This window comes from Erithacus rubecula (genome assembly GCF_903797595.1).
Source record: "Erithacus rubecula genome assembly, chromosome: 5".
NCBI lineage: Eukaryota > Metazoa > Chordata > Aves > Passeriformes > Muscicapidae > Erithacus > Erithacus rubecula.
In genome coordinates this window covers 64,940,082-64,959,462 of record NC_136687.1, presented here as the reverse complement: position 1 = coordinate 64,959,462, position 19,381 = coordinate 64,940,082, and the positions used below count along the sequence as shown (strand labels likewise).

At 38.5% G+C, this 19,381-nt stretch overlaps 1 protein-coding gene and 1 long non-coding RNA gene across 6 annotated transcripts in view; one reads left to right on the top strand and one right to left on the bottom strand.

The window, feature by feature from the left end:
- Positions 1-19,381, top strand: part of LOC306802648 — an 81,934-nt gene that overhangs the window by 40,623 nt on the left and 21,930 nt on the right. The window lies entirely within an intron of this gene.
- PDE5A (phosphodiesterase 5A) overlaps positions 1-19,381 on the bottom strand; it is a 101,962-nt gene that overhangs the window by 68,199 nt on the left and 14,382 nt on the right. Inside the window, exon 3 of one of the 4 annotated variants that reach the window (XM_079307131.1) lies at positions 2,447-2,550. The exons of 2 other annotated variants lie outside the window; for them this stretch is intronic. The gene's annotated coding sequence lies outside the window, so the exon portion shown is untranslated. Of the gene's footprint in view, positions 1-2,446; positions 2,551-11,888; positions 12,028-19,381 lie in introns of those variants that run through there. One more of the 4 variants, XM_079307132.1, reaches the window with a different exon arrangement.

Sequence of the window (19,381 nt, the reverse complement as noted above, 5' to 3'; positions counted from 1 at the left end):
CTAAAAATATTGCTACCTATTTCCCTACAATCCAACTTTTCTGTGAAGCTTCCAGAAAATTGCCACAGAAAGATTAATACCGTCATTGGCATTTCTTATTTCCTGGGGTTATTTGCATCATTTCTGTCCTTTCAGTCTGAGCAGTACCAGTCATCTGAAACTGTAAATTAAACAACAAATAATGTTTTGAAGCTATTTATGGCAGTGTTCAAGATTTAATTTTCTGTTGTGTTTCTGCCTGAATGAAACACGTACAGCTCAGTCTCTCCATACAAGATAACAAGCCATGTGAACAAACTGCCAGACACTGACACAGTTCCTGAAACACCAACTATGTTTTTGCTTCTTCTTAACCTTCATTTTATATCTGAGTTAGGACCACAATGTTCATGTCCCACAGGCTTGAGCCTTTCAGTTTCTAGATCTTCACTGGGAAAGAGACGTTTCACTTAAACAATTGGGCGAATGAGAACCATAATAATTTGTTTTTTGCCTTCAGCAGAAAGTAAAAGTAGAAGGTGGATAAGCAGAAACATATTCTGGGCTCATTGAAATCAAATGTATTTCACATGTGTTGTGTGTCAGAACTTTTAGTGCTTTGAATCAAACAGGATAAAGAGCAAACAGAACAATAGGATTGTAGGGCTGGATGGAATAACAAATCACCTGATACAAGGCAAAAGCAGCAACCTTTGGGTGCTTCCAGGCAGACATTTCCCAGCCTGCCTTGAATTCTTCAGTACAGATGCACAAAACCTCAGTCAAATTTTCCTGCTGCTCATGGCTCTTTTGTTACAAAATGTTTCTGATGATGTTACCTGAATATTTCTTGAATTTTATCTTATTACTTCTACAGACACATAAAGTAACCTTCTACATGTCAGAGAGACTGTTATCAAGGCTTTCCATGGTCTGTTTGGCTAGATATCCCACTTTTCCAATATTTTACTCTGATTCATAATTTATAGATCTCTTCATCATTTTTATTGCTATGTTTGGGACTGTCTGTGAGCAGTCCATAGGAGTGTGGTCCATGACACATCCACAGCCATCCAGCTAAAGCCTTATCAGTGCTGATCTAGCAAAAGTGTTCCTCTGCAAACTTGTCTGCTATCCACATTCCAGAATGACACTGTGTTGGGAGCAGCATGACGTTGTTTAGTCCCATCCTGTCTGCTCTCAGCTGTCATTTCTGTGCTCTTTTCTATCCGAATTTCTCCCTTCTCAGCTATTCCACATTTTCTGTCTGTGCAGGTCATTATTCCTGAGCATGGTACTTGCACTTGTAGAAGTCAGAAAAGATAAAAAGTTTTCCATTTGTATCTCCAGTTTGTCACAACTATGTGGAATCCTATTCTTGACCTCCAAAGTACTGGCAATGAACCAGACTTCATTTGTTTCTAAGTCAAATGAGCCTCGTCTGTGGTGTGGCCTTTGGGTAAGGAGTGAAAGCACTGAATAACACTGGGACAGACCCCAGTGGAGCATCCACTTGAGACATCCTCCCATTTGATAAGGAACACAACTGGTCAGCTCTGCACTCACACTGGACATCCTTTTTCCCTGACTTGCTGTGACATGAGACATTATTGCAGACATATCATTAATGAATGCTAAGTCTTTAAGTTTCATAGTTTTGTTTTCCACTTTATTGCTAAATAATACCATTTTGAAAAAAAAATGCTTAACATGCAATAAGCAGGGGAAACTTTGAATGCACACATTTAAAATAACATATTTTATATTGATTTGTTTCTACTTCAACACACAGAATTAAAATACCAAGAAATGTTCCTTTGTTATGAATGCTCTGTAGGTACTTACTATAAGCTTGTGTATTTTAAAAGTATGCATAATTTAATGGATGGGTTACCAAATGCAACTTAAATTGTCTCTACTTTATGAAGACAAACTCATGATATACTTCAAATTCGGGTAAAGTATTTGAGTTATAGAAACTTGGAGCATTTGCTGACTGGATTTCATCCATCTGAAGTCTCCAATCATCCAGTAAATTCAAGGTCAGTATGAGAATGCTTGGATCCAGAATGCAGTTTTTTAAGATCTCAAAGTTCTGAAAATTTGTGAGTGTTTGGACTTGGTGTTTTGGTTTGCCCCTACTACTCACATCTTTGTTTTAACTTGTAAAGTGTTTTTTTTTTTTTAAAAAAAAAAAAAAAAAAAAAAAAAAAAAAAAAAAAAAAAAAAAAAAGAGTGCAATTATGTGGGGGAGTTTATCAGATATAACCCACTGTATATAAAATGGTAATGGACCAGTCCAAAACTTGGGAATGGGCTGTGGTGTCCTCCTGTTGTTCAAGGGGTTGAAGTATTTTATAAACTCCTACTTTTAATTTATACATGTACTCAGAGATATGGAATGCTTTGATTCTTAATTTAGAACATTCATACCATGCTTTGACTCTGGAAAACAAAGGCAGCTCACCTAGGAGTTCACAACTGGGAAGGGCTGTTTCCTTTCCTTGCTGTCACTGTTAGGATTTCCTACACAACAGGAGCCCAAGTGTGAAGTGAAAAATTCCAAGTGTTCTGTAGGGTGGAAGCAGAACCATTACTATACTCAGGTTTTTTTGGAGCAGAAGGAGTGGAGGATTGTCTGGCTGAAGTAAGAAATGCAAGGAAAAACCTGTGGTGTCAGTTTTTAAGGATACTGTGGAATAACAGTGAAACAAAGTTGGACTTGTATGGAAATGGCCACTTTTGGATGATAAAATATTCCATTATAAAGGGATCACAGCACTCTGCATTACCATGGTACTTAGTTTCCTGAAACCCTAAACCCTTTCTAAATGTTAACTAATTCACTTTTTAATTCTTCCTTTAGGGAAAAAGTAGTACTTTCAGACCTTTTTTGACAGATGTTGAAACTTTGTCTCTGGAGGATGGAGTTGTATACCCCAGTTTAAAGCAGAAATAGAGATCTCAGCTCTAGGTTGTCTCCTGTATGAATATCAGGTTTAGTGCTACAAGTTGGCAAGCACTTAGAACAGCCAAGATGTGAAGGAGCCCCAGACTTTGTACAAATACTCATGGCCCTTTTACAAGTAGTACTTGTGTTTCTGTCCTGCAGAGAGATTTTGGACTGATATTGAGTGACCTAAACTAAATTTGTGTAGAACTTGATCTATTGTCTTCACAGTAGATGTTTTCCTGGTGCTCACCCAGGAAAGTTCTTGTGCCAATGGGTAAATTAGCACTGTTCCTATTACACAGGTGTCACAAGCTGAGCTGGTGTGCTCTGCACTTCCAGCACAAGTGAACTGGGTCTGTTACCATCCTTCTTGTGATGCCTGGCAAGCAAGAGCTCTTTTAATCCAGATTTTTTTTTTCAAGTTATTTGTTCAAACTACTTGAAAACTATTCCTGTGTGGAAGGCTAGGCTGTCAGCATGGAGCTTGATACCTGAGTGAGTGTCTTGAGGGCCAGGGTGAAACACAGTCAGATTTATTTCTGTCAGCCTGCAGTTCAATGCAGTTTGTTTGAGCTGAGATCAGAGTTCTAGGTAAGCACAAGTGAAGTTTTGGTGTTTGGGGGTTGGTTCTAATGTTTGCTGTTACAGCCCTACAATATTCCTGTAATCCCAAACCCAGTGCTGTGAGCTCCACATAGACCTGGTGTCAGAGAACAGTGTGTGTGCAAGGAGCTGTGGCTTGGCATCACACCCAATTTATTTCCACAAGTAGGAACTAAAGATGAGATCTTCTTGTGTGGCTGGATAAAATACATATCCTGCCTTACAGCTGAGGACACATGCACAGCCTTAGTCACAAATCTTCACCAAGAAACTGTTTCTAAATAAGTGGATAAGTGTTGGCCAATTGTTTATCACTTTTTTACTGCTGGTATATTTTACGGGAGACCGGATGATAGGAGCAATGCAAGAGCATTACAGGAAAATATTCACCCTTTTCCCAGCAAATGCTTGCACTCATTTTTATTTGCTTGTTGTGACAATATGTTTGCAGAAAGTGACTGTTGGACTTGAAATTGAGATTAATTTAATCATGAGATGGAGTATATTTGAAACAAATTTAGTCCGGAAGGTTATCCGGTCAGGAAGAGGAAACAATATCAAGGAAGTTGAGCAAACAACTCAGATAGTGAATTGTGAATATTGAGCACTCAGAAGAATTTCATATGAGCTGATGTTGCTTATCTTTTTGCAACAAAGAGAAACTCTCTGCAGTATAATATCTGGGTGGTATATTGACCAATAATTCCTCAGTATAAAATTCAGCTGACTTCACTCTCTGCTCTCATCCATGCACACTTCATAGAGTATTCAGTCAAAATAATAGTTTCTATAAAATAAATTACTACATTTCTAAGTAAAGAATAAAGAATTTTTTTTTTGACACAGGTTTTGTTTTAGCTCTAACCATAGAAGTATCCAATTTTCTCGTTTTTATGTAAATGAAACTCAAATAAGCAATCTTCATGTTGCATATTCCCTTGGTCTATCTTGTAAAAACCATTAGGGGCCAACTTTTCCACAAAAAAGAATGCAAAATACTGTCTGCTTGTAAGTTTGTGATTCATGCCTCCTGTCAAGACTACTAAACCAGTAAAAACACTGGAATGTAAAAAAATAAGCATGATTATGTATTTCAGGAAAACAATTTTCTCAAGAATGTTTCTGGAACAAATTTTCAGTGTTTAGCTATTTCTAGTTGATATTTCAGTGATGGAATGCCTACTGGCACCAATTTGTAATATGGAATTGTCCCACAGGACAATACTTTGCTATAGTGTGTTTAAGGTGTCTTTTTTTGAGATTCTTGTAGCAGCAAATCCTTTAGCAGCTCATTACTTAATGGAAACTAAACAAAGCTTCTTCCAGGAAAAAAAAATGTTGATCTCTATCACCCCACAGTGAACTTCTCTTCTTAAATACATAACACATGCTTTTGGAAAATATCCTCAGTTTAATCTGAACAGTGTAAACTCTAAAGACAAGACCACGTCCTCATTCATCCATCTTGCATAGCTCAAAACTCCAAACTTTCTGGGAAAAATAAAGGAAGCACAGAAGATACTTTTTGTGTATACAAATCTCCTTGTGTGATATGACTAGACTTTTGTCTGTCATTCCATTAAAAATTGCCACCTCCACAAATGAGAACTCAAGGGTAGGCTCTTATAAATAGGGATCCCAGAGGCCCTGGCTGACCTTCTTTGCTCTCTGCTAACAGATATTTCTTTGGGAGTTTTTCCATTTCCTATGGAAACTCTTTCTGCTTTTTGCTGTGCAGAAAGCACAGTACTGGCTGCTCCCTCCATATCGTGACCTTATTGCTGTGTCTGTTTCTGCCTGTTGCTGTTCCACAGCTTTTCTGTTCCACTGGTACATGACCACTGGTATTAATTGTGCCAAAAGAAGTAAAGAGTGTAATTCAGGTGCAGAAGCCAGTAATTTAGCAGCTGATAAGTTATTCATAAGTTTTGAAAAATATACAATAACAATTCTGAGCTTTGACCATGTCTATCATATACCTGATGTACAATCTCAATTAATTTGGAGCAACACTGGATCAGGAGGAAGGATGTTCACATTTTCACTGCTGCTGTCCCTTGCAGAGATGCAGTGCACTGTTTTAGTGGATCCATGCTGGAGATCCATTCCACACTGGCTTTGGCTTATGCTTTTTGCCAAAAAAATTTGCCAGTCTTTCAGCAGGAAAATGTTTGTGCCTGGAGCTGAGCAACCATAAAATATAATGCCATGAGTCTCATGGAACAATGAATAAAAGAAAAGGACAAGTTATTTTGCAGATGTATTTTGGAAACATACTTTCAAAATGTTTGTCCTTTCAAAGCATTAAATTACAAAACTTTATATCTAGTCATTACTGTTCTGACTTTACACTGTAGGAAGATATCTTGCTCCTGTTGTCCTTACTGTATGAGTGAACTATTCTCTCAGGAGAAGTCTCACATGTGGAAAAGAAACTATTCCTGAAATCAGTGAACTCTATTTTAAACTGGCAAAGCAAGTTGCTCCTGTTTCTTCCCCAACTTAACCCATAATTCCTGGAAGTATACAGCTCCCAGATATAAATGTAGAAAACCTAAAATTAAAAACAGATCACTTGCCTTTTCTTTTGAGGATTGTGGAATTGCATACTCTGTGTTTATACTATAGCTGCCATGTAAATATAGAATATGCAGCAAAATACTGCTTATGCCATTTTGTGTTTGTGACTTTTTTTTTTAAAGTAATCACTTGTGATTTATGGCAGTATTATAATAAACTAAGACAAAATATTGTCTTCTCTAAGGAAGATATGCTTTGAAATTGGTGAATGAACCAAGCAGTTAGATAATGCACAAGGTCCACTATCCAAAGTTCTGTGCTGGTTCTTGGAATTATGTTCAGATAACTGGAGGGCCATTTTCTCAGTATCTCTAGCAATTGCTTGTTTTTTCAGAGGAGACTGTGTTCTTTCTTAAACATTTAGGGGAAAGTCTTCCACAGGGCATATTTGTACTGAATAGCAAAGAGAACTCTGGACAGGATCTGGAAATACCAAATAAAAAAGAATATTATCCAGAACATGGTGGCTTGTCTGGCAATGCTTTAGCCATCTGCTGAGAGTGTGAGTACTCAGCGTCCAGTTTGCATATTTAATCTGCCAGAATGTTACTTAATCGTAATTTACTGCTTCCTTCATAGCTTTCAGTAATAGGAGGTGCTGAAAACTCTACTAAATTGGGTGCATTTCACATAGATTTCCTGTCTGGTCCTGTCTCTGACATGACCTAGATTCATTATTTCACACTCACTCTTATGGCCTTGGGCACAGATTTAAAGTCACAGTCATGGGGTCTAATGAGGCATGAAAACATGGGAAAATACCATGAAAAATTAATCAAATGGTCCACAAGGTCAATTCTGCTTTATAATTTTTGTAGCTGTTTTTTATTCTATTCTATTTGTTTGGGAGAAATCTTCCATAATCAGGATCATTCCGTAATTTTTTGATGGAGGATTATCAGGTTTGGGTTATAGAGTTTTTAGTATGGTGAACTATTTTGACTTTTTATACAAAGGAACTTTGAATGCTGATCACGCTCAATAGATATTCCCAACAGAATAATAACTGCTCAAAACATCCTAAAGGAAAGACATTTTGCCATGAATATTTCAATAAATTTCTCAGACCTCTGTGAAAATAATACATCTTAATGAAATAAGGGCATAGACTGCTTTTTAATATCCTGTGACTGAAACCATGACATATCCCAAATAGGTTTCTGTGATTGTGAAGTTGGGTTGTGCTGGATATTCCCTGATAGCTGGTCATGAGGGACAAACTCATAGGGATATGTGCTAGAAGATCCTTTATCAAATCTAGGGCTAATTAGTTAGTTGCTGGCCTAAAATGTAAAGAATTATTAAACCAAAAAGAATAGAAACAGGTGATATTTCAAACCTAGTAACAAAGGGGTATTACTACAGAATGAAGTCCTTGTCTATGCTTTGATATCTTTGACTGAAATCCATTCTTAAGAAAGGACATCACACTGCTTATATTCCAGCATTTCATCATCCCTGTAAAAATTCCAGCTGCTGTTGTTGCTGAAAGTGCAATAAACAATTTGTTGTTGTATCATGTGCAGTGTCCTGCAGCACTCAGAGTCGTGCTGGTCACGCTTCCAGTGCACCATTACCTCATCCCTAAACTTTGGGAAGTCTGTTGCTAATTCTACAAGAGTTCACCCATTGGGCAGGCAATAACATAGCACAGAGAGACTGAGATAGATTAACAAATAAATATCTACAGAATTATCCCCTTTCTATAGGTGGTGAATGCCTTTTGTTTCTCTCACCATGATCCTTCCACAATGTACTTTTTTCAGAGTACACTGAAGGTGGATATGGAAGCAGTGCCATTCAGAGACCATTACAGAGAAAAGCAGGAGCTGTAAGGCTGATTAGAGCTTTTATCTAAATGCCCCCATTACCCAACAGGCATCATATTGGAGAAAAGACCAGCCTAATCTAAGGAAATAATGTGTGAAAAATACTGTAGGTGCTCAGTGCTGTGGGGGTGAAGATGCACTATACTGTTCCTTGTATCCTCTGGCTCCCTACAGGACTTTCCAGCACTTCCTCACGTTGCTGTGCCTCAGGTCAGGCAAGGACTGCACAAACTCCAGTGATCCCTCTCTGTTCTGTCACACTTCCCAGCAGCAGCCAAAACTGGAGAAATTTAATTAAATCTCAGGAATGTCAGGTGGAAGCTAAGAAAAACCACACGGCAGCTTAATATTCTATTACTCTGCTTATCTTTTTCAGGTCTTATGTTGAAACTTGTGATCACTCAGACCCATCAACAGCAAAGCCAGACAAACCCCATTAAGGGAAGGGAGGATAAAATTTGCTTAGGAAAGGGAGGACAATAGGAGCCAACCATCCTCTTCAGTCACCTGCCCTCAGGACCAGTCCCACTTTTTGAAAACAGAAACAAAAACAGAAACAGAAGGAAAGTCATAATTTGAGCCCCATCTTATCCTTTCCCCCTTCTTATAGCCTGATAAAAAGGAGGAAGGAAGCAGAAATGAGAAGAAAAAGGAATAGAACTGGGTGAGTTAGAGAGGAAAAGGGACTGATGCTAAAGCTATTTCTCTTTCAGAACTTGGAAAGCTCAAGGGTTGGTCCCAAAAGTATCTTCAGCAACCTTTGGTTCATAAAAAAGCCTGGTATGGTGAATATGTCTGTTCTTACCTTCCCTGATCTTCAGGCTTTATGACTTCTTAAGGGCATTGTGGTGTATCAAGGTGTATCAGCTCTCTATAAACAGTTCATGTGTGTGGCTGTGGCTGTGTGCAGCTTTTGTAGAAAAGCAGGGAAGGAACCTGAGGTGCAGGGTCACTTTGTCACCATGTTTAGCCACGTCACTCACCCACTTCAGAGCTAAATACCTTCAGGGTGTAATGACATTGACACTGCATTAGCAGCAGAAATATCGATTCAAATTATTTGCAATTTCTGTCTGCTGTAAAAATAAGCCTCCTTTAGTAGATAATGAAAGTAGTAACTAATCCTTTACCCAAATTTAATTTTATTGCAGAACTCTATAGGTTTGTACTAGTTTAAATATTAAATTTCCACCTCAACAGCTTCTTTACACAGGCCAGGCCAGATGTGCATCTGGTATAAATTAGCATTGCTCTGTGGATGCTGGGAGAGACAGGAAGATTTCTATCAAGCACTGCTCAGTTCCTGTATGATTAAACACATATTATGTCAATCATTTGGGCCTAAAATGCTTTTGAATCAGAATTGCTTTCCTGCCACTCTACTTGGAAATATTTTCAAATAAATGCAGCAAAATAATGTCAGGGCAATTAAAGAATGAAGTAACCTTAGGCTGTTTATTAAAATAATTTTAACCCAAGCAAGTAGATTTCTCTGAGACTGGTCAAAACGTTTTGTTTCAAAGTTTAGTGTAATTTTGAATACCAAACTGTTCTTGAGATTAGGTTTAGCTTTAGTTTCACTTGGTGACACAGTGTTATCAATTGGCCAAAAATTCAATTATTCACCCAGTTCCACTCAAGCTATACAGAAACTTGTTTTCTTGACTTTAATTTCTCCATCTTTTATGGATTAGCTACTCAGTGGGTATAAATGGGCATTTCTCAGCTGAGCCTCTGACCCCGTAACTATCGGTTCTGATCTAGAGCAGTGGGTTCAATCTCTAGCAAATGGAGAAGGTCTTTGTTTAGGCCTAAATTCAAAAGGATTTTTGTATTGCTCTAGGAAGAGATTACTGTACAGAATGGCACAACCATCCATATAAGATTGACAGATTTCTTGAGATCTGATTTATAACAAATTCTGAAGTTTAAAAACTTCGGGTTTCTGAATTTCTGAGAAAAATGTTTTCTCAGAAATAATTTTCTGGATTTCTGAGAAAATGCTGTGGAACATCCCAGTCCACACCTTTCCACTGATTGAACATCAGATATCTGAGACCCTTCAGAGCACCATTAGTCCTTTTATTCAAACAATCTCTGGCAATAGTTCAGGTCTAAACTTTCCCCTGAAATGACTAAATATAACTTTTCTAAATAAGTATTTTAAACAGACATTATGCCACTCTTCTAAAATACTCTTTAAAATGCTGTCTCTCTCCCTCTTTTGGAGTTCTAGACCTTGATTTAATCTTCTCATGTTTTTCATTACCCAATACTTACTTCTGCTTCATTTCTTGTTTTTCCAAATGTTCCTGGTGCCATAGCACATTAAGGGTTCCCCTAGCAACACAAAAACACACTTTTCCTCAGAGCTGCATCTCCGTGGTCTACAGCACTTAAATTATGACCTTCTAGCTCCAGCTTGTTCTGAGTTTAATTAAGAGCATTTAAAAATAATAATGACAAAGTTTAGGGCATTCTTTGATCTGCAGAACACTGAACAATTGGGTCAGATCTTGAGTTTTTTGTGCCCAGATTAGCAATGAAATATTTGCATCCAGAGTTTATTTATACATTAAAATATAATTGGATCCTAGGTTTGGACTTTACATTCAGTTTTGTTAAATGCTGTTTTTATTGGGGCTGGCACTGTGTGAATACACAAAAGCTTTAACTGAGGACTACCAAATGCAATGAAATATGTTTAAATCATTTTGTATTTATTCTCTGTCACAATATTTCAGCTCTCCTGGAGTTTTGCATTCCACAAGCAGAAGGATGTGTGTATGCACACACTTCAATTTGCTCAGGTTTACCCAAGCCTGACTGCAATGAAACATAAAGAGAATGAGTTGACATTTGAGATCTGTTTCACTTGCCACTAACCCTTTCCAGCAGTACAGCTTGAATGCCTGCACTAGGTCCTTCTCAGAACAGTCATTTCTTTCCCCCTAAATGAAAAAAAAAATCCTAAGAAAAATATCTAATTGGTATAATTTACCTTAATTTATTAAAACCACGAGACATTTCAAGTAGGGAAACATAGTTCTTCTTCATTATGATAAATTCCTTTTCAAAACATTTTCAGTGCAAAAGAAAAGCTCACAACTTTGCTCCTTGCAGCTTTGCTTGAGCTTGTAATGGGAGAACTTCACTGTGCTGGTGCCAGTCTGAGATGGGACTCACTAAATCCTGGTAGAACACTTATTTTCATTACTTCTCTTCCTCATTTTTCCTGGCACATCATACTATTTATTTACAATGATCTATGCATATCCTGCCCTTTCATTAGTCTTACACCATTAAAGCTTAAGTATTGGATTTGGGAAGTGTCTTCAAGCCAAATTTCAAATCACTGATTTCAAAATGAGGTCTCAAACCCATAAAGTAATAAGCAACAGTTGTTTGTAAAACTTTCCAGCATGGGGAAAAGGCACCAACTATCAGATAGCTATGAACTACTTTCTCCCTTTTTTTATGTCCTTAGTCTAGTCCTGTGTTACTAGGCAGTAAAAATTCAAAGCTCTGGGTATAAATAGTGTCTGGTTTACTCCCCAGGCAAGCCAGATACATTTGTGGTGATCTCATTGTTTGAGGTGAGTAAATGTAGCTGAAAGATAAGTTTTTTTTACATGAAAAATACAAAACCTCCCAGTATGGGTAATTTCTGTCTTTGGTCCCTGTCTATGGGCAAGCCCAGTTCATTCAAGGCCACCTGACAAAAAAGGTTCCTAATTTTATACATTTGAGTGCTCTTTCAAATTTGGAATAGTTATGTACGTGTGAGTGCCTATCCACATAGGTCTGGTTCTAGAAAAACACTCCTATTTGTGACCTTTTGACTATCAAGCTTTTTATTTCCAAGCCTGTGTGCTAAAAGCAAAAGAACTCTGGATTTAGTCTGGACAGATGTGCAGAGGAAATCTGCAAAAGTGAACTCTCACCTTTTCTTGAAATGCTGTTTTAGTTAAACTGTAGAGTAATTGAACAGACATGGAGCTGCTGCTGAAGGATTTGTGAGCTGTGGAAACCTTTGGAAACACTTTCTGTAAGAAAGCTCAGCTCCCTCAGCTAGGAGAGAGATGAGAGTTATAACTAAAAGATAAAATTAAAAAATTAATTTCTATGAGTTAATACTAAATGACTGCAATTAACAAAACAAAGGCCATATATAGACCACAGAAAGTTACCACAGGTACTTAGATTTTATCTTTCTGGTAGCATTTGCCTTATAAATACCCCTCATGTTTGTGCTATATATGATCTATTTTTAGAATAATCAATTACAGTCAGAGAAACCTTTTTCTTTAAAGCATAAAGATAAAATTTGGTTTTATTTTACCTTTCTGTAATAGTTTTTTTTATATGAAGTTTTTAAATGTAAGTGAGTGAATTTTGAGAAAATTCATTCCTTTTAGTAAAAATATCTTTGAGAACTCTTGTCTGGAACATAAGTTTAGGACTAGAGGAGTCAGTAGAAATAGCCAAATGTACCTACTCATCTATGACAAATATGACAAATATTACTATTAAATCCAGAGTCTCTTTCTGTTTACCATTCTTCAGCCTCGTCAGTAAATGTTTTTGTGATGTTCTGTTGCAATTTTGTTAAAAAAGGATGAATTACTCCATTAGAATAACTTCAGAGAAGAATAAACTGAACTTTTTATTGTACTTAAAAATACACAGCCAGTTACCATGGCATGGAGACAGATAAAATAAATGAAGGTTTCTAACATTAATTCCCCAAGTCTGTTCTGGAGCCGAACAGCATTTCCAGTTTGATTCAATTTGTTGTGTGTATTTCCCCAAGCTCTCTTTCATTACAATTCAGGGTGCTTCAAACTTTAGAAGAGCAGTGAGGAATGCTCTTCATTCTCACCCCTGTTGGTATTGGCATTGTAGATGGAGAACTGATTATACAGTCAGGATTCTTCCCTTCAGCCTGTGCTCATCTATACAGCAATGGGTTGTCAGCTCTGACAATCAGTTCTGCTCTTGCTCTTGAACATTTAAGTCTTTAATGACTCCTGAATCTGAGGATGCTTTGAACTGCTACACAAATGCCAAAGCAGGCCATTCCATCTCTGAGAGGATAAACTGAGATAGAACAAAATGCAAGAAAGTTTCCAAGAGAGGAAGCAAAAAGCTGGCTGTTTATTCCCAGCCAGATGTACTTGTCTCTTTCTCTGTATGTTTGACTTAGTCCTGGCTCAGCTCTCTCTTTGTTTGGGGTTTGCAAGTATGAATGAATATTATGACATGCTGTCTCCTGATGGTTACATGTAAATAATTATGAGGAAAGGAGAGGTGGATGGAATTACTCAGCCATTTTGGTTTTTAGCAGATACCCTGAAATTTCAACCCAGACAGAATGTGGCACACTGCTTAAAATTGTCACTTATTTTGCTTTTGTTGCAAAAAGAAGGGACAAAAGACTGAAAAATTAATATTTGAATGAATTAGTACAGAACTTTAAGCTTTCAATTAAGAGCTCTGCAAGGTACTGGAGAGATAAATGAGAAGAAGCACTAAACTTTAAACACCAACAGGTTCCTTCTTTACCTTCCTATAATATTCTGAAATAGAAGCAGCTTCAGTCATAAGTAAGGTCCTGGCATAAAATTACATGCCAGGAACTTCCAGTGGGGGCAAAAGGGGTGAGAACACCTGCACACACCAGGTGAATTTGTACAGGCCCTACATACCCCTTTTTTCAAAAGCCCTCCCTACCTGGGAAGTATTTTAATTATGCTTCTCATGCCTCTGTGATGTAAAGAAAACCATTTTGCTGATGAGAAATCTGAGTGCTGCATATCCCCAGCCTGGTCTCCAGTTAGTGCAAGAGTTCAGCCTAATCTGGAGAGAATAAGGCCCATGAATATTCAGGAACTTTGCAAAGCCTATAGCAAGAGTCAATCCTCATGGCCTGACCTGGGAACAGGATGCTGCTCTGGTGATATGCAGTGCTTTAGTCACAATGCATTTCCACTAACCCAAAATGAACCTCAGGCCATGATCAGGAAAAAAAAGAAGCTTCTTTATTCAACAAATTTCAAAATTTATTATGTTTATGTTTGACTGAATTATTTATCCATCTCTGGAAACTCAGGGATGACTGAAAAATAGCTCAGTGAACTGAATTTGGTAAACTTTCCATTAAACTCAGGAACATTTGGATGGTGTTCTCACAATCCAGTTTCCCCCAAAACTGCTTCTTGTCCCTAAAACTGAAATTGTTGAATGACAGGAAGATGAGCTAAAACCTCTCAGCAGATCTCAACATTTTCCTTGACAAGCAACAGGACTAGCTGTAAATGAAGGATGAATTGAAGTCAGGGGAACAAAAAATTTTTTGCCTTCTCTCTGGGTGACCCTGCCTCCCTTGGGTGCCATCCCTTCAGCCAATATAAATGGGTGAAGTAGTGAAATCAGAGGAGTCTTGGCTGATTTCACAAGAAAAGGATATTGTCTATAATAGCTTCGAGTCTTATTGTTTGACACAAAAATTGTCTTCTCTATACAGGAGTACTTCATACCTGATGAGGTATAGAATGGTTTTCCTGAGGAGAATCAGAGCTCAGTGTTACACATTTGAAATTATAATAATAAAAAATAGCACACACTGATTGCATTGCAGCAGCATGGAAAACATGTTCTGTTACAGAGAGCAGCTGTGCATATTGCTGTGAGTATTTTGCACTTTCAGTACAGGTTAGCTGGATAATGTTAAATAGAAGGTATTTTGATGCAAACCTGTGCTGATTTTACCTTGTAACTGATTCATCAGCTAAAATAACTTTTAAAATGTGTTAATTTTTAAAGTTCACTTATACAGCTTGAGTATAGTTGAATAACTCTGAAATAAAACATCTCTGTACACAAAAGGGAACAAAAATATGCCTAGAGCATACCCAGACTTCATTTACTGTGCCTGCAACCCAAACTTTTCTTCTGAAAAGCAGAGCAGAGCTATGTAGCTCCACAGAGTCATGTTAATAGTGTCATTAATCTTCCCTGCAGTAATCTCTACCTCTCAGCTTTTACACATTCAGCACCTGGGGCAGATTTGACCTGACAAGTTTGTCCTTGAATCCTATCATTTACAAAGTCCATGTTAAAAAAAGCCTCGTGTATTATCAGCACTGCTGTGTTTTATCAAATAACTGCCACCAGCTCCTGCCTGAAATAGTTCATTTGCAAAGCTGTTGCCACCAAACTGTGGAAACCAAGCATCAGTCAAGGGCTTGTTTTGGTCCCTTTTTCACAGCAAGAGCAAATGAACTGCAGATGGAGCACTGTTTATACTTTCCCATCATCTCCGAGTGCCGGGAGCTGCCACTCTGATGTCACTGCAGTTGGGCAGGACACAGAGAGGGCAGCAAGACTGGAAATATTTATTTATTGGGTTAAGGCTAGTTTGACCTGTACTATAGAAAGAACACCAAGGGCTGGAAATGCAAGTATATGACCTCACTTTTTTGGGTAGACCTATGGGGAGACACCACATGAGGGAAAAAAATTTGATGCATCTGCTGATCAAATTGAAAATAGAAAGAACTTGTCTTCTATTTTATGGAGCTCTATGTCAGCAGCACAGAGTTAATTGCAACTAAACCAGTGTCTAGTAGAAATGTGGCAATGAGTTCTTCATATGGCACCCCACATAGGGAGAACAAATACCCTTTGTTTTTTATTTTAATAATGAACTTCCAAGGCATCTATGCTAAATGATTTTGTTCTGCCTGTAGTGTTTAGTGCTCGATTTCATTACTGTCTGTAAGAAAGTGCATTATTATGTGTTTAATGGTCACTTAAGGCTCACTTAAAGTTTTTATTACAGTATGCTTATTAATAGTGCACAGCTTATTTCTGGAGAGGTTCCGTTCCACTATTTGTGTTTAACTAATGTTTAAAAAAATATGTGAAATTTTAAAGATGTTGGTAATATCTCTGAATATTTATGTTGGAAGGGATTTCAGGAAGTGATTTAGTTCCATTCCTCTGCTCCAGGCAGGGCTAATGTCGATGTTAGAGCAGGATGCTCGTGGCCTTTTGCAGTCATAGTCTTGGTGTCTGACTCGAGGTTTCCCAGCCTGTCCAGTGCCTCCCTGTTGAGCCCCAGTGAAATGTGCTCAGTGCAGCCACTCAGTTCAGCTCCCAGGCAGCCTTCAGAAGGCTTTGGGAGCAGAGCTGGGTCCCAGGTGCTGTGACCAGCCATTGTGCATCTGCCAGAGTGTGCCTGAAAGCCTTTTTCAGCACACTCGCCTTTCCTGCACTGAGCTGCTGCTTTAGGGCAAAGGAAAGTAAATGTTCTGTGTGGTTCCATAGGGAGAAAAAACATACATCCTGTGGGATGTCACTTACTAAATTATCAGGAGGGGCAGGTATAGGAAGATATTTTGGCAGTCAAAACCAATAATGAACTTACTTTCCATTCACTTGGTCTTGGAGGTTTTTCTGTTCCTGCTTCATTACCCCTTCTGTCACTAATATATTCCTTCCCTGAATAGTTAGGTTTGTATTAATCCCTCTGGCTGGCAGGAGAATCTTGATTTTCAAGATCACCAAAGTAAATACAACCTATATCTCCATCTCTCCTATTTTTTTATGAGAGATGAACTTCAAAACTACTAGCTGACTTTCCAGACTTGAAGAAAATGTAGGTTATCCCACTCAGTGAGTTTCCCTGGTTCTGCTCAGCTGGAGATGTAAAAAATTAGAAGAGAATGCAGGAAAATGGGGTCATATGAGAAATCTGTAAGAAGAGTTCCCTTTGCTGGGCAATGTCCCATGATAACTGTGACCCTGAGCTCTCTCCTGCCCTGTGACCAGGAGGAAACAATGACATACTCCAAGTCACAGGAAAAGGAGAACAGCCACTGTGGTGCAGCTGCAAACCTGCATAGGGAAGGACTAGCCTGGTTAATTTAAAAGATGTTTTTACCCTCAGGCCTAACTTTGGCTAGGCTGGGGTAAATCAGGCATGACTTCACTGACATCAAAGGCCCTGCTCCACATGTTCTAGCTTCATCTCTTGAAACTGAGGTCAAACCCATTAACTTTTCTAGGCAAGTTCTGCCCAAAATGAATGGGTGGAGCAAGCTCAAGCCTATGATTATATTATTTTCACTTGGGCACTTGCACAATTTGGTATTCACATCTGGCTTTGTCTTTTAAAGGGCATTTTTTTGGCATCTGACCTGGCAATTGTCTGCCCACAACTATTCAGCTGCCCAGTTTGGGATGGGGTTGGGTTATGGGTAGGCCAGCCTGAGAAATACAGATGCAAAGGAGTATGTAGTAATTTTTAGGATGCTGTAAGAAAGCTGTATTGGATTCTAAGGGTCAAGATTCAAGCTATTATAAAAATGGAGCTCTTTTTTTACCAATTTTCTTTTTTCACTCGATTTAAAGTTAAGTGAGCCATATACAGAGCAGAGATGAAATTCTCATAGTAAATGCCTGTGACCTTATTTTGAATAATCTGTAACATTTTTCATTGTGATAAAATGTAAGCATTGGGCAACTGCTGAGGTGCAGGTCCCAGTTGAGGTGGTTGTGCTTAGCTGCATGTCATTCTTAGATGGAAACTGATACTGTGATTTCAAATTGCTTTAAAAGCAGGGAATTGCTTTAGCAACATGCTACCTTAGACATTTCTAGTGAACAGAAATTTAGCTGCAGTTGCAGCTGCTGATGTGGGTGTTTGAGCCATTCCCATGCAATACCACAGGAAGGAGCTGAGCTGTAAGAGGGAGCAAATGTAAAGATACCCTCCTGAAACTCTGCAAAGCCTTGGAGAGGGTGGGATGTATTAAACATTCTCAGCCAGCAGGTGGCAATGAGCTGTGGCACTGGGGACACGGGAGGACCATGCACAGCAGTATCTGGGAATTGCATGGGACAAGCCATATTCCAGAGGAGCACACACCTTAGGGCCTCATGGATCTCAGCATTGGCAGTGACTGCAGTTTTTTTCATTCCAGTTGGTGTGAATCAGTTTCCATTCCCTTGGTTGTCTTTTGTCATTTGCCATTTTACAATGTCATGTTTTAACACTCTCCGTGTCCTTTGGGGAGAAACCACATTCTGTTATTTCAGCTGTGAGCCTGATAACATACTCAAGTGGTGATGGATGTTTTAAAGATAATGGCAATTATCATGTGCAGTTATGCTGAGCTTGAAATCTCCTGGAGCCAGTGTATCCTGTTACCAGCAATAAGAGCATGTGGAGCACTGTGCTCACCTTGAAAAGAGATGCTGATAATTCAGGAATGATTCTGAGTGACATATTTGCTTCTGGCCTATCCTGAGGTTGTAACTTTTTCAGAGAAAAGTGGTTAAGTTATTCACTAGGATTTTTTTTTCTATTGAGACAAGAAAATAACCTTCAAGGGCACCAGCAGAGCTCAGAAGCACTTCTCCCAGGTTGCAGTAAGGTCAGCATTAGGAATTCCTAATTTTATGGGATGCTCTGGGAACTCTTTATCCATTTGCAGGAAGGCGTTCCTCTGTAGGTGTCACACTTCAACTGAGCACTTTCATTAGTAGTAGAATACTACTTCAGCAGAACTCAGGGCTTCACAGGCATGTCCTTAACATCTGAGAAGAAACTGCTTCTGAAGGAGCAGTCATTTTCTTCACTTTGAGATCCTAGCAGGGCAGTGTGAGCCAGCAGAAATGACAGATGTGTTCTGCAGGAAGTCTAGTGTTTGGTGGTATGTACTGCAAATGCCTCCTACAAAAATGATCCTGGAAAGAAAGTTGCTGTAGCAAAGCTGAACACCACACGCACAAAGCAGTGGTGTTGCAGACACTCATGCAAGTCTAATTTCTTCTGTGTCTATGATGGTATCAGCCTTTAGTTACATGGCAGTCCTACAGCTTTCTCCCATTTTCTGCTTTTTTGTGTGCAGCTAAAGTATATCCAGCTAAAGTTCTGACTAAAACATCTTGAGATAATGATACTTGAGCATAAGTTGTTGTATGCCCAGGTTCAGCTCCAATCACCAATTTTTAAGCACATACAATAACAATATACTGATTTTGGTAAAATTGTGTGATCTAAAAAGATGAGAAAACCCCATAGAAATTGCAGAAAGGGCAGGGAATTTAAAAGCCAGGAAAAGACATGGTAACAGTGAAAGGATTGAATTTCATGTAACATGCAGCAGTCTCAGTGTGCACATTGCCTGGCCAAGGTAAACCACACAATAAGTTACTGTGCAAACAGAGAATCATGAAGTGTATGATCCTTTAATCTTGAGGTGGCATTGGTGTAGTTCTGTTCTAATTACCTTGTTATGGATAGAATGAACTAATGTGGTTCCAGTTCCTGAAGAGGCATGGTAGCTTCTAATTGTTGGAAGACAGATAAAGGCTGTTCTATGGTTTCACAGACATGCCTAAAATCCAGCTGTTGGGTGTATTTCTA